This window comes from Chiloscyllium plagiosum, chromosome 42 (assembly GCF_004010195.1).
Source record: "Chiloscyllium plagiosum isolate BGI_BamShark_2017 chromosome 42, ASM401019v2, whole genome shotgun sequence".
In the NCBI taxonomy this organism is placed as follows: domain Eukaryota; kingdom Metazoa; phylum Chordata; class Chondrichthyes; order Orectolobiformes; family Hemiscylliidae; genus Chiloscyllium; species Chiloscyllium plagiosum.
In genome coordinates this window covers 19,024,909-19,040,068 of record NC_057751.1, presented here as the reverse complement: position 1 = coordinate 19,040,068, position 15,160 = coordinate 19,024,909, and the positions used below count along the sequence as shown (strand labels likewise).

The 15,160-nt window shown below is 47.1% G+C and overlaps 1 protein-coding gene across 2 annotated transcripts in view; it reads right to left on the bottom strand.

Annotated features, from left to right (window-relative positions):
- The window catches only part of LOC122543241 (protein unc-93 homolog B1-like), a 24,028-nt gene extending 9,126 nt beyond the window's left edge, over positions 1 to 14,902 (bottom strand). The window contains exon 1 of one of the 2 annotated variants that reach the window (XM_043681720.1): positions 14,685 to 14,902. The gene's annotated coding sequence lies outside the window, so the exon portion shown is untranslated. Of the gene's footprint in view, positions 1 to 14,165; positions 14,638 to 14,684 lie in introns of those variants that run through there. The other variant, XM_043681721.1, reaches the window with a different exon arrangement.
- Positions 14,903 to 15,160: the final 258 nt, after the last annotated feature.

Sequence of the window (15,160 nt, the reverse complement as noted above, 5' to 3'; positions counted from 1 at the left end):
GATTGATGAGGGCAGAGTGGTAGATGTGATCTATATGGACTTCAGTAAGGCGTTCGACGAGGTTTCCCCATGGGAGACTGATTAGCAAGGTTAGATCTCATGGAATACAGGGAGAACTAGCCATTTGGATACAGAACTGGCTCAAAGGTAGAAGACAGAGGGTGGTGGTGGAGGGTTGGTTTTCAGACTGGAGGCCTGTGACCAGTGGAGTGCCACAAGTTTTGGTGCTGCGCCCTCTACGTTTTGTCATTTACGTAAATGATTTGGATGCGAGCATAAGAGGTACAGTTAGTAAGTTTGCAGTGACACCAAAATTTGGAGGTGTAGTGGACAGCGAAGAGGGTTACCTCAGATTACAACAGGATATTGACCAGATGGGCCAATGAGCTGAGAAGTGGCAGATGGAGTTTAATTCAGATAAATGCGAAGTGCTGCGTTTTGGGAAAGCAAATCTTAGCAGGACTTATACATTTAATGGTAAGGTCCTAGATAGTGTTGCTGAACAAAGATACCTTGGAGTGCAGGTTCATAGCTCCTTGAAAATGGAGTCGCAGGTAGATAGGATAGTGAAGGAGGCGTTTGGCATGCTTTCCTTTATTGGTCAGAGTATTGAGTACAGGAGTTGGGAGGTCATGTTGCGGCTGTGCAGGACATTGATTAAGCCACTATCAGAATATTGCGTACAATTCTGCTCTCCTTCCTATTGGAAAGATGTGGTGAAACTTGAAAGGGTTCAGAAAACCGTGGGTGGCACGGTGGCATAGTGGTTAGCACTGCTGCCTCACAGCGACAGAGACCCGGGTTCAATTCCCACCTCAGGCGACTCTGTGTGTAGAGTTTGCACATTCTCCCCGTGTCTGTGTGGGTTTCCTCCGGGTGCTCCGGTTTCCTCCCACAATTCAAAAATGTGCAGGTTAGGGGGAATTGGCCATGCTAAATTCCTTGTAGTGTTAGGTGTAGGTCTGGGTGGGTTGCACTTTGGCGGGTTGGTGTGGACTTGTTGGGCTGAAGGGCCTGTTTCCACACTGTAAGTAATCTAATCTAAAAAGATTTAGAAGGATGTTGCCAGGGTTGGAGGATCTGAGCTACAGAGAGAGGCTGAACAGGCTGGGGCTGTTTTCCCTGGAGCATCGGAGGCTGAGGGGTGACCTGACGGAAGATTGCTGCGAATGCTTGAGACCTTTCCCCAGGGGCAGGACTGACTGGTAGGAGGAGTCATAGTTTGAAGATATTAGGAGGAAGGTATAAAGGAGATGTCAGAGGTAGGTTCTTTACGCAGAGAGTTGAGTGTGCATGGAATGCGTTGCCAGTTGGTGGTGGTGGAAGCAGAGTCACTGGGGACATTTAAGCGACTGCTGGTCATGCACATGGATAGCAGGGAGTTGAGGGGTGCGTAGGTTAAGTTACTATATTTGACATTTGGATTATATCTCGGCACAACATAGTGGGCCAAAGGGCCTATTCTGGACTGTACTTTTCTATGTTCTATGGTCATAGGGCACTTTTGAACTATTGTGTGCAACTCTAGTCTCCCTCCAATCGGAAGGACATTGTGTAACTTGAAAGGGTTTTCCACTGATGTGTTGGCCTCTCCCATAATTGAGGATAGGGATATTTATGAAACCTTCTCTGGTGAGTTGTTTCATTATCCACCACCATTCACAACTCAATGTGGCAAGACTGCAGAGCTTCAATGAGATCCTTTGGCTGTGGGATCACTTAGCTCTGTCTATTACTTGCTGCTGCTGCAGTTTGATATGCAAGTTGGCTTCTTGGGCAGCTTCACTCGGTTGACACATCATTTTCAGGTAAACCTGGTGCTGCTTCTGTACTCTCAACTGAACCATCGCCTGGCTTGATGGTAGTGCCTGTGATGATGTTGTGGCTTTCAAGAGGTTATGTAGTTTTTTTTTGGAAGAGAGGTTGCAAGGCAGAGGTTTGGAGCTACTGAATCCAGTAAAGAGCTTGTGAGACCTTGGGTTTTTTTTTAAAAAGCTGGAACAATAGAAGCAGCCTGGGTGTGTCAGCTGTCAGAGACCAGTCGTTCTAGTTATGGGGGTCACAGAGTCATAGATTCATAGAGCACAGAAACAGACTCTTCGATTCAACCCGTCCATACCAACCAGATATCCGAACCCAATCTCGTCCCATTTGCCAGCATGTAGCCCATACCCTCGAAACCCTTCCTATTCATATACCCATCTCGATGCCTTTTAAATGTTGCAATTGTACCAGCCTCTACCACTTCCTCTAGCAGCTCATTCCACACACACATCCTCTGCGTGAAAATGTTGTATGTTAGGTCACTTATAAAATTTTCCCCTCTCAGCCTATACCTGTGCCATCTCGTTCTGAACTCCCCAACCCAAGGGAAAGGACCTTGTCTATTGACGCTATCCACGCCCCTCATGATTTCATAAATCAATCTCCGACATTCCAGGAAAAGGAACCCAGCCTGTTCAGCCTCTCCCTGTAGCTTAAATCCTCCAAACCTTGCAAAATCCTTGTAAATCCTTTCCAACCCCTTTCAAGTTACACAACGTATTTCCGATACGAAGGAGACCAGAGTTGCAAACAATATTCCAAAAGTGTCCTAACCAATGTCCTGTACAGCAGCAACATGACCTCCCAACTCCTGGACTCAATACTCTGACCAATAAAGGAAAGCATACCAAACGTCTTCTTCATTATCCTATTTACCTGTGACTCAGCTTTCAAGGAGCTATGAACCTGCACTCCAAGGTCTCTTTCTTCAGCAACACTCCCCAGGACCTGACCATTACTTGTATAAGTCCTGCTCTGATCTGCCTTTTCAAAATGCAGCACCTCGCATTTACCTAAATTAAACTCCATCTGCCACTCCTCAGCCCATTGGCCCATCTGATTAAGATCCCGTTGTACTCTGAGGTAACCTTCTTCACTGTTCACTGTACTTCCAATTTTGGTGTCATCTGCAATCTTACTAACTATACCTCCTATGTTCACATCCAAATCATTGGTATGAATGAGGACAAGTAGTGGACCCAGCACCGATCCTTGTGGCACTCCACTGGTCACAGGCCTCCAGTCTGAAAAGCAACCGTCCACCACCATCCTCTGTCTTCTACCTTCAAGCAGTTCTGTATCCAAATGGCTAGTTCTCCCTTTATTCCATGAGATAACTTTGCTAACCATTCTACCATGAGGAACCTTGCTGAATGCCTTACTGAAATCTGTATAGGTCACGTCCACCACTCTGCCCTTATCAATCCTCTTTGTTACTTCTTCAAAAAACTGAATTAAATTCGTGAGACATGATTTCCCACGCACAAAGCCATGCTGACTATCCCTAATTGGTCCTTGCCTTTCCAAATGCAAGTAAATCCTGTCCCTCTGGATTCCCTCCAACAACTTGGCCATCACAAATGTCAGGCTCACTGGTCTATAGTTCCCTGGTCTCTGGCTTTTCCTTACTATTTTTCTTAAATAGTGGCACAACATTAGCCAACTTCCAGTAATCCGGCACCTCATCTGTGGTTATCGATGATACAAATGTCTCAGCAAGGGGCCCAACAATCACTTTCCCCAGCTTCCCACAGAGATCGAGGGTACATCTAATCAGGTCCTGGGGATTTATCCAGTTTTATGTACTTTAAGACATTCAATACCTCCTCCTCTGTAATATGGACATTTTTCAAGATGTCACCATTTATTTTTCCATGTTCTATATCTTCCATGTAATTCTCCACAGTAAACATTGATCTAAAATACTCGCTTAGTATGTCCCCCATCTCCTGTGGTTCCACACCTAGTCTGATCTTTGAGGGGCCCTATTCTATCCCCTTTTCTCCTTAATATATTTATAAAATCTCTTTGGATTTTCCTTAACCCTATCTCATGTCCCCTTTTAGCCCACCCGATTTCCCTCTTAAGTATACTCCTACTGCATTTACACTCTTCGAAGGATTCACTCAATCTCTGATGTCTATACCTGACATATGCTTCCTTCATTTTCTTAACCAAAACTTCAACTTCTCTTGTCATCCAGTGTTCCCTACACATACAAGCCTTACCTTTCACCCGAACATGAATATACTGTCTTGAGTCTCTCGTTATCCCATTTCTGAAGGCTTCCTATTTTCCAGCCATCCCTTTAACTGCGAACATCTGCCCCTAATCAAGTTTTGAATGTTCTTGCCTAATACTATCAAAATTAGCCTTCCTACAATTTAAGACTTCAACTTTTAAATCCGGCCTATCCTTTTCCATCACTATTTTAAAACTAATAGAATTATGGTCACTGGCCCAAAAGACCTCTCCCACTGACACCTCAGTCACCTGCCCTGCCTTATTTCCCAAGAGTAGGTCAAGTTTTGCACCTTCTCTAGGAGGTACATCTACAGACTGAATCAGAAAATTGTCTTGTACATACTTAACAAATTCATCTCCATCAAAACCCTTAACACTATGGCAGTCCCAGTCTATGTTTGGAAAGTTAAAATCACCTACCATAACCACCCAATTATTCTTACAGATAGCTGAGATCTCCTTACAAATCTGTTTCTCAATTTCCCACTGGGGAGGCTATAATACAATCCTAATAAGGTGATCATCCCTTTCTTATTTCTCAGTTCCACCCAAATAACTTCCCTGGGTGAATTCCCAGGAATATCCTCCCTAAGTACAGCGCTTATCAAAAACACTGCTCCCCCTCCTCTCTTGCCCCCCTTTCAATCCAACCCATAGCATTTGTATCCTGGAACATTAAGCTGCCAGTCCTGTCCATCTCTGAGCCACACCTCTGTAATTACAATGATATCCCAGTCCTATGTTCCTAACCATGCCCTGAATTCACCTGCCTTCCCTGTTAGGCCTCTTGCATTGAAATAAATGCAGTTTAATTTAGCAGTTCTACCTTGATCTCTGCTTTGTTCCTGACTGTTTGACTTATTTCTTTTCCCAACTGTACCAGTCTCAGATTGATCTCCTTCCTCGCTATTTCCCTGGGTTTGTTTAGTTGGTAAGCTTGACTTTAAGCAGAAGTTATTGCGGTCTCAAAAGAATTAGGAGCTTCAAGCTCCTACGTGCTACTCTCTCTGAAATTTCTCTTGATGTTTTTTCCTCCTGGATTAGAGAACAAGGATTTACAAGGATATTGCCAGGACTCAATGGTCTGACTTATAGGGAGACATTAGACAAGCAAGGATGTTTTTGTTTAGGGCGTAGGGGACTGAGGGCGAACCTTATTAAGGTGTATAAGATCATGAGATGCATGGATACAGTGAATGCACGTTTTTTTCCCCCAGAGTTAGGGAATCGAGGACTAGAGGGCATCAGTTTCACGTTAGAGGTGAAAGAATAAAAGGGAAGCTGATGGGCAACTTTTTTTTTTACACACATGCATATGGAGTGAGCTGTCAGCAGAAGTGGTTGAGGCAGGTACATTATCAACATTTAAAAGGCATTTGGACAAATGGTGGATAGGAAAGGATTAGAAGGATATGGGCCAAGTGCAGGGAAATAGGGTTAGCGTGGACAGACATTTCAGTTTTGGATGTAGGTTTGCTCGCTGAGGTGAAAGGTACATTTCCAGACGTTTCATTACCTTAACATCTTCAGTGGACCTCATGCAAAACAATGCTGGAACTTTCTGCTTTCTATTTATATGTTTGGGTTGGTGATGTCACTTCCTGTGGTGATGTTATTTCCTGTGGTGAAGTCACTTCCTGTTCCTTTTCTAAGGGGGTGGTAGATGGGATCCAACTCGATGTGTTTGTTGACAGAGTTCTGGTTGGAATGCCATGCTTCTCGGAATTCTTGTGCGTGTCTTTGTTTGGCATGGACCAATTTGTGCCAAAGGGCCTCTCTCTGTGCTGTATGACTCTATAATAGCATGTGAGAATCTGTGTCTGAATTCACCCTTTTGCCAATGGGTCTGTTTATGGGATGTTCTTGTATTGAAACAGTTAATCAGTAATAATTACTGTTTCTATTATTCTGTTAATTTTCCCAATAGTGTTTTAATGACTTCTTCCTTTGGTTGTATTTTAACTATATTGTTCAAATAAATTGTGTTTTGCTTAACGTCAAGTAGTTTGACCAGTCGCATTGTGTTCGGAACAGACGTTTCCCATCTGCCGTTATAATGAGAAAATGTTAGGGTCAAAGCGTCTTTCTTGAAAGATTTTGAGGGGTTCTGGTCTCGCCCAAAACAAGGCTGGGCCATGGGCCAAGGCAGGTTATGCTGGTGCACCATTCTTCTGCTGCTCATGGCCTACAATGTCTTACGGATGCCGAGTCTTGAGTTACTAGATCATCCGAAGTTTGTCCCATTTAGCACAGTGACAGTGCCACACAACACAATGGAGGCAGGACCTTACCTTCACAAGGATTCTGCCCTGGTTACTCTTACTGACTCAGATACGTCTGGAACAGCTCGGTGAAGAAGATAAGAAATTGGTCCAGCAATAAGCCTTTCAGCCAGGGCCTGAGATTCTGTAAGATTATAGCTGATCTGACCCAGACCTCAACAACTCCTTCAAACCAGATAGGAGGCTGGAGGAACACAGCAAATTAGGCAGCATCAAGCAGTCAATATTTCAGGTCGAGATCCTTCATCGGGACTAGGTGGGGGTTGGGAGCTCAGAAATAAATAGAGGGATGGGGTTGGAGCTGGGGGAAAGTAATTAGATTACTTACAGTGTGGAAACAGGCCCTTCGGCCCAACAAGTCCACACCGAACCGCAACCCATCCAGACCCATTCCCCTACATTTACCCCTTCACCTAACACTACGGGCAATTTAGCATGGCCAATTCACCCTAACCTACACATTTTTGGATTGTGGGAGGAAACCGGAGCACATCCACACAGACACGGGAGAACGTGCACACTCCAAACAGAGAGTCGCCTGAGGCGGGAATTGAACCCTGGTCTCTGGTGCTGTGAGGTAACAGTGCTAACCATTGTGCCACCGTGCCGCCCAAATGGGTAGGGGTTATGGTCACGGGTAGGTATTAAGGAAGACGTCAAAAAGTGTGGTGCTGTAAAAGCACAGCTGGTCAGGCAGCATCCGGGGAGCAGGAGAATCGACGTTTCGGGCATAAGGCCTTCGTCAGGAATGTGGGAGTGCCCAAGGGAGCTAAGAGAGAAATGGCAATGGTGTGGAGCTGGGGGGAAGGTAGCGAGGAATGTGATAGCTAGATGACGGTGGGTGGTTGATGGTGACAGGTTGGAGTGGATATGTGGGAAAGAAGATAGACAGGTAGGACAGTTCAAGGGGGCGAAAGTGAGCTGGAGGGCTGGATCTGAGATAAGGTGGAGGGAGGGGAGATGAGGAAACTGGTGAAATCAGTACTGATCCCATGTGGTTGGAGGCTCCCAAGGTAGAAGACGTTTTCTCTCCAGGGTGGCTAGAATCTGGTGGTGGAGGCAGCCCAGGACTTGCATGTCTTTGGTGAAGTGGGAGGGGGAGTTGAAGTGTTCAGCCACAGAGAGGTGGGGTTGTTTAATGCGTGTGTCCCAGAGATGTTCCCTGAAATGTTCCTCAAGTTGGTATCCAAGGGCTACTGCTGGAAAGGGTGCCAGGGGATGGGTGGGAAGGTTATTTGAAATTGGAAAACTCAACGTGGTGTCCTCCAGGCAGTAGGCTGCCCAGGTGAAAGACAAGTTGTTGTTCCTCCAATTCACGGTCTGATTCACTGCGGCAATGGAGGTGGGCAAGGATGGACATGTCGCAGGAAGGGAAACTGAAATGGATGGTGACTGGGAGGGCAGGCTGGCCATTTCGGGCCCGACAAAGATTTTGGGCGAAATGGTCACATCATCTGCGTTTGGTCGCACTGATGTACAGAAGTCCACATTGGGAGCACCGGATGCAGTAGATGAGGTTGGAGGAGATGCAGGTGAATTTCTGTCTCACATGGAAGGACTGTTTGGGGGCCCTGGATGGAGGTGAGGGAGATGGTGTGCTGGCAGATATTGCATTTTTTTCTTGGTTACAGGGCAAGGTGGAGATTGTGGTAAAAACAAGGACTGTAGATGCTGGAAACCAGAGTCCTGATGAGAGTGGTGCTGGAAAAGCACAGCAGGACAGGCAGCATCCGAGGAGCAGGAACCTCGATGTTTCGGGCAAAAGCCCTTCATCAGGAATTGAGGGATTGTGTCAAACCACACAAACAATGCCCTCCACCTTCTCGGAAACTTCCAGTTCCCTTCCTCTTCACGATGGACGTGCAGTCACTATGCACACTCATACCTCACAATGATGGCCTGCAGGCCCTCAGTCTTTTCCCACCCAGTCCCTCCCACCAATAGCTCGCTGAATTAGTCATCACTCTCAATAAATTCTCCTTCAATTCTTCCCACTTTCCCCATATCCAGGGGATGGTCATGGGCACTCGCATGGGCCCCAGCTACATCTGCTTCTTTGTCGGTCATGTCAGACAGTCTTTCTTCAGTACATATTCTGGTGCTGTTCCCCGTTATATAGATGACTGTGTCTGTGCTGCATCCTGCACCCAGGCTGAACTGGAGCAGTTTATCAACTTCACTAACAACCTCCGTTCTGCCCTCAAATTCACTTGATCCATCTCAGCCACCACCCTCTCTTTCTTGAGCTCTCCATTTCTATCTCTGCTGACAGTTTACGGACTGACATATACTATATTCCCATAGCTACCTGGACAACACCTCCTCCCACCGCCTATCCTGCAAAAACTCCATCCCGCTTTCTCAATTCCTCCATCTCATCTGCTCTAACAAGGAGACATTCCACTCCTGAGCTTCGCAAATATCATATTTCCAAAAATGATCTTTCCCAGGCGTCATCCGAAGAGCCCTCCTCTGCACCTCCTCCAATCCATGCTCCATTGCTCTAAACGCTCCCTCCAAACATAGGATCTTATTGTCCTCATTTTCCTCACCCCCCCAGCCTTCGCATCCAGTATATCATCCTTAAACTCTTCCGCCAACTCCAATTCCACCACTCCACTCAGAACATCTTTCCCTCTCTATCCCATTCTGCCTTCCTCAAGGACCATTTCCTTCGCCATTCTTCGGTTTGCGCCACACTCCTCACCAACCTCTCAAACCGCCTCCATACTCTCCACCCCCACAACTCTCCCATATCTTCCCCAGCAACCGAAAAAGATGCAATGCCTGGCGTACATCACTTCCCTCACCTCCATCCAGGGCCCCAAACAGTCCTTCCAGGTGAGGCAGAGGTTCACCTGCACCCCCTCCAACCTCGCCGACTGCATCCAGTGCTCCTGATGTAGGCTTGCCTACATCGGTGCAACCAGGCATCTTCGCCGGACCCTAAATGGCCAGCCTGGCCTTCCAGTCACGGCCCATTTCAATTCCCCCTCCCGCTTCCCCTCCAACCTGTCTATCCTCGGCTTTTTCCATTGCCATAGTGCATCAGACCACAAGTTGGAGGGACAATACCTCATCTTCCACCTCGACAGCCTACAGAGAACTCAACGTTGAGTTCTCTAATGTCAAATAACTTTCCCACCCATCCCCCTCCCCCCCCTCGGTCCCTTTCCAGCACTCGCGTCACTATTAATAGGGGGGGGGGGGCACAGTGGCTCAGTGGTTAGCACTGCTGCCTTACAGCACCATGGACCCAGGTTCAATTCCAGCCTCGGGTGACTGTCTGTGTGGAATTTGCATATTCTCCCCGTGTCTGCGTGGGTTTCCTCCGGGTGCTCCGGCTTCCTCCCACAGTCACAAAGATGTGCAAGTTAGGCGAGTTGGCCATGTTAAATTGGCCGTAGTGTTAGGTGTAGGGGTGGGTTGCTCTTTGGAGGGTCGGTGTGGGCTTGTTGGGCCGAAGGGCCTGTTTCCACACTGTAAGTAATATAACCTAATCTCACAACGCCAGGGACCCGGGTTCAATTCCAGCCTTGGGGTCTGTGTGGGGTTTCCACATTCTCCCCGTGTCTGCGTGGGTTTCCTCTGGGTGCTCCGGATTCCTCCCACAGTCCAAAGATGTGCAGGTTAGAGTGAATTGGCCATGCTAAATTACCCATAGTGCTCAGGGATGTGCAGGTTAGGTGAATTGGCCATGCTAAATTACCCATAGTGCCCAGGGATGTGCAGGTTAGGTGAATTGGCCATGCTAAATTACCCATAGTGCTCAGGGATGTGCAGTTTAGATGAATTGGCCATGGGAAATTGCCCATAGCGTTCAGTGATGTGGAGGTTAAGTGCATTAGTCTGAGGTAAATGTCGAGTAATAGGGGCATGGGTCTCGGTGGGTTACTCTTTGGAGGATTGGTGTAGAATTGTTGGGCTGAAAGGCCTGTTTCCATACTGTAGGAATTCTATGAAATCTCCTTATCCCATGTCCAGCACTCTCCACCCTGGAGGCTTCCTGCCTCTATTCCTGATCAAGGGCTTTTGCCCAAAACATCGATGTTCCTGCTCCTCGAATGCTGCCTGACCTGCTGTGCTTTTCCAGCACCGCTCTGATCTCTACTCTGGTTTCCAGCATCTGCAGTACCCACTTTTGGCCTTCTCCTCACCTCCTTGACCTGACCTTAGCTTTCCATCTTCCTTCACACCTATCCGCTCCACTCTTTCCACTGACCTATCACAATTAGCCCTATCTACATCCAACTATCACTATAGTCCCCCCCAGCCCCAAGCTCCCCAACCCATCATTTAATTCTGAGCTCCCTTCCCCCTCCCCAATTCTGATGAAGGATCTCGACCTGAAATGTCAACTTCCCTTTCTGATGCTGCCTGGCTTGCTGTGTTTTTCCAGCCTCATTTGACTTTTATTTAGCTTTCCAATAAGGTCCCCAGTAATTGAGACTTAAGTTAAATATGAACCTCCACTGAAGCTGTGAATTAAATGTTACAATACTTCACTATTTTGCAAAGAAGAATAGAGAATTGTATTTATTCTTGAATGACTATGATTGAGAACCACCTTCCGTCCGATCTAATTGAAGCTGTTCAGCAGAAGCACAAGGAAGCACTCCGGGTACAGACATAAACACTGCGAGTGAACACAGTCCTAATAAAGGAGGTGAAGACTCCCCAGCTGGTTGATCGATACATTGAGCTAATGGTCATCTCTGCTTTTTGACAGTGGACCCTTGGAGAGCACAAACTGCTGGTAAGAGGTCAAACTCCCACTGCTGGCAGTGCATTCCATGCACCTACCACTCTCTGTGTAAAGAACTTACCTCTGACATCTCCCCTAAACATCTCCTCCAATCACCTTAAGGTTATGCCCCCTTGTAATAGGCATAGTGGATAATAGGAAAAGTCTCTACTATCCACTCTATCTACCCACTCCTCATCAAGTCCCCTCTCATCCTTCTTTGCTGCAATGAGAAAAGCCCAACCTCCTCCAGTCTGTCTTCAGAAGACATGCCCTCCAGTCCAGGTAGCAGCCTGGTCAATCTCCTTTGCATCCCTTCTAAAGATTAGATTGGATTAGATTCCCTACAGTATGGAAACAGGCCCTTCGGCCCAACCAGTCCACACCGACCCTCCGAAGAGTAACCCACCCAGTCCCATTTCCCTCTGACTAACGCACCTAACACTATTAGCATGGCCAAATCAACCTAAGCTGCATTTCCCTGAGCACTATGGGTAATTTAGCATGGCCAAATCACCCGAACCTGCACATCCCTGAGCACTATGGGTAATTTAACATGGCCAAATCACCCGAACCTGCACATCCCTGAGCACTATGGGTAATTTAGCACGGCCAAATCACCCGAACCTGCACATCCCTGAGCACTATGGTAATTTAGCACGGCCAATCCACCCTAACCTGCACATCCCTGAGCACTATGGGTAATTTAGCACGGCCAATCCACCCTAACCTGCACATCTCTGAACACTATGGGTAATTTAGCATGGCTAATTCACCCGAACCTGCACATCCCTGAGCACTATGGGTAATTTAGCACGGCCAATCCACCCTAACCTGCACATCCCTGAGCACTATGGGTAATTTAGCACGGCCAAATCACCTGAACCTGCACATCCCTGAACACTATGGGTAATTTAGCATGGCCAAATCACCCTAACCTGCACATCTCTGAACACTATGGGTAATTTAGCATGGCTAATTCACCCGAACCTGCACATCCCTGAGCACTATGGGTAATTTAGCATGGCCAATTCACCCGAACCTGCACATCTTTGGACTGTGGGAGGAAACTGGAGCACCCGGAGGAAACCCACACAGACACGGGGAGAATGTGCATACTCCACACAGTCAATCGCCCGAGGCTGGAATCGAACCTGGAACCCTGGTGCTATGAGGCAGCAGTACTAATCATTGAGCCCACCGTGCCACCCAAAATCTTCCAATCAGGAATGAAGGGCTTATACCCAAAACGTTGACTCTCCTGCTCAGGAGGAGACTGTGCAGGTGGCTCAGTATCGAACCTGGGACTCTGGTGCTATGAGGTAACAGTGCTAACCACTGAGCCACTGTGCCACCCATTCAGGGGACAGCAACCCACTTATTCAGCACGCTATCCTTCAGCTTCAGTAATCACTGCCTCCAATTCCAATGGAGGGTTGCAACTCATCAACTTCTTAGGCAGCACATTTCAAAACTCATGATCTCTACCAGCGAGAACACAGGCAATTGATACATGAGAAAATACCATCTGCAAATTTCTCTGCAAGTGCATACCATTTCAACTTGGAGTTACCTTGTCAATTTTTCTTCTTGTCGTTTGACCAAATCCTGGAATTCCCTTTCAAACAACAATTTGGGAACACCTTCCCAGGCATTGTTTTATTCTGGTCTGTTGTAATTGCACAGGAGATCTAAACTCCTCAATCTTTATAAACAGGTACAAGATGGGGGTGGCACGGTGGCTCAGTAGTTAGCACTGCTGCCTCACAGCACCAGGGTCCCAGGTTCAATCCCATAGTGCTCAGGGATGTGTAGATTAGGGTGAATTGGCCATGCTAAATTACCCATAGTGCTCAGGGATGTGCAGGTTAGGGTGAATTGGCCGTGCTAAATTACCCATAGTACTCAGGGATGTGCAGGTTAGGGTGAATTGGCCATGCTAAATTACGCCTAGGGATAGGTGCATTAGTCAGAAGGAAATGGGTCTGGGTGGGTTACTCTTTGCAGGGTCGGTGTGGACTGGTTGAGTTGAAGGGCCTGTTCGCACACTGCAGGGAATCTAATCTAATCTAAAAAAAATGAACTCTCTTGGGACATGGAGACATGGAAAAACATTTAATTCCCCTGACACTATTCCAAAAAGAAATCAGGAGGGTGACCATTTCACCTTTGATCTTGTTAACACAGGAATTGTAGAATGCTATTTAGCTCCTCAACCCTGTAACACTCTTTTTCAATCACTGATCCTTCTTGTTCCTGCTCTTGCTTTCAGCTCCCCTTTGAATGTCACCTCCTGTGAACTCTTGTCTTGGTGCACCTGCTCTTTGATTCTCTGCTTCATCTCTCTGCTCCTGCCCTCTGCCCACGCTCTGTTACAAGCTCAGTTCTGGCACTCAGTTCTGTGCTCTTCACCTCCACATTCAATTGTAGCCTCTCTTCTTCTTCAATCTCCTCTGTGGCTCTCAGTCTGTTTGTTCTTAAAAGAAAGATACCATCTTTGACTGTCACCTCCTGCTCTTTTCGAATCTCGTTCAAGCCTCCAGCTCCATTGAAAGTTCTAATTGGATATTGATTTGCACTTCCAGTCCAATTCCAAGTTTTGCTCCCAATCCAAATCGGTGCCCGTTGGTTCAAATCTCTGCTCTGCCCGTGATAGAACAGAGAACAATACAGCGCAGAACAGGCCCTTCGGCCCTCAATGTCGCGCTGACCTGAGAACTATTCTCAACTCGTTCCCCCTACACTATCCCAAAATCATCCATGTGCTTCTCCAAGGAATGTTGAAATCTCCCTAAAGTTGACTGCATTAGCAGGTAGGCCATTCCACGCCCTTCCCACTCTCTGCGTAAAGTTTCTTTCCACAACTTCAACCCAATAGATAGTGAGGAAGTGGCTGTAAACAAGTGCATGATTGTGATTGTGCCTGAACATAAATCACGGAGAGAAAAAAAACTTCTTTCAGCAAGATGGTGGTGGAGTAGGGCTTTTTGAGCCCGGGGCTTGTCTACTCTGTCCACTTTTCTTTTCTTTTTCTTCCTTTGCGTTTTATCGATCTCTTGGATTTTACTTACCTGTTGGGGAACAGCTCAGTCGTAGCGGCAGAGCCCAGTGCGGATTTGAGGGGGTTGGGGGGACAGTGAGGCATCGATGGGACGGCCCTCACACCGACTCTTGGCCGCCGCAGTGGGAGTGACTTTCAGCTCCTGATGGCATCTGCATCCAGCGTATAATCGTAGAAGCGAAAGTGAGTTTGGGCAGAGATCTGCCGCCCTGCCCCTACCCACAGCATGGCCACACAGAACACAGGAGATCAAGCCTGTCCAAACCGTACAAGAAACACCCAGAATGCCTCAGCAATGACCAAACAGGCTGACAAGGGCTACCCGGCATGACCGTAGCACTCGCAGACCGGGGAGTACACTTTCTGGATCCGATAAACACAGCTGTCCCAAAGCCCTAAGGGCAGTCTCATACCCCAGTGATAACAAAGAAAGGACAGAGGTCAGACGGAGAGGCACTAGAATACCTCGCTCACAGAAGAGAAACAATGGAAACATCTTACTGCCAAGGAAAGGGACATTCTCACCTACCCGGGAAGACAGCTGGAATCTCCTGGTCCCATTAAAGACTGACTGATGCTGCCAGAATGCTTTATTGTATCCACATTCAGGACATTCTTCTGATAATTGCTATGTGATTATCACCATGGTAACTGGATTACTTGATCATTGTACTTTCCCGCTTTTCGAATAGCACCATTGCACAATATCCGTATAAAACCTGGCTTGATCATTTCTCTCTTTGATTTAGTCCCTACCTTCCCCTTCACTGTTTTGATCACACAGCACTGCCCTTTGATGTGAAGGGCAGTGTTTGTCACTGGCCACCCGGGTGTTTTCCTAACTTCCTGGTGGTGGAAATTGAATAAAGATTCGTGCACTTTGTGTCTTTCACTGTGTCTCACACCTGCACACACACACCATGGGTGCTGGGGATAAAATAAGCACTACCGCACTTAGGTGGTAGTGTGGGGGTTAAATAAAAAGATTAACAGAGGAAAGAGGGG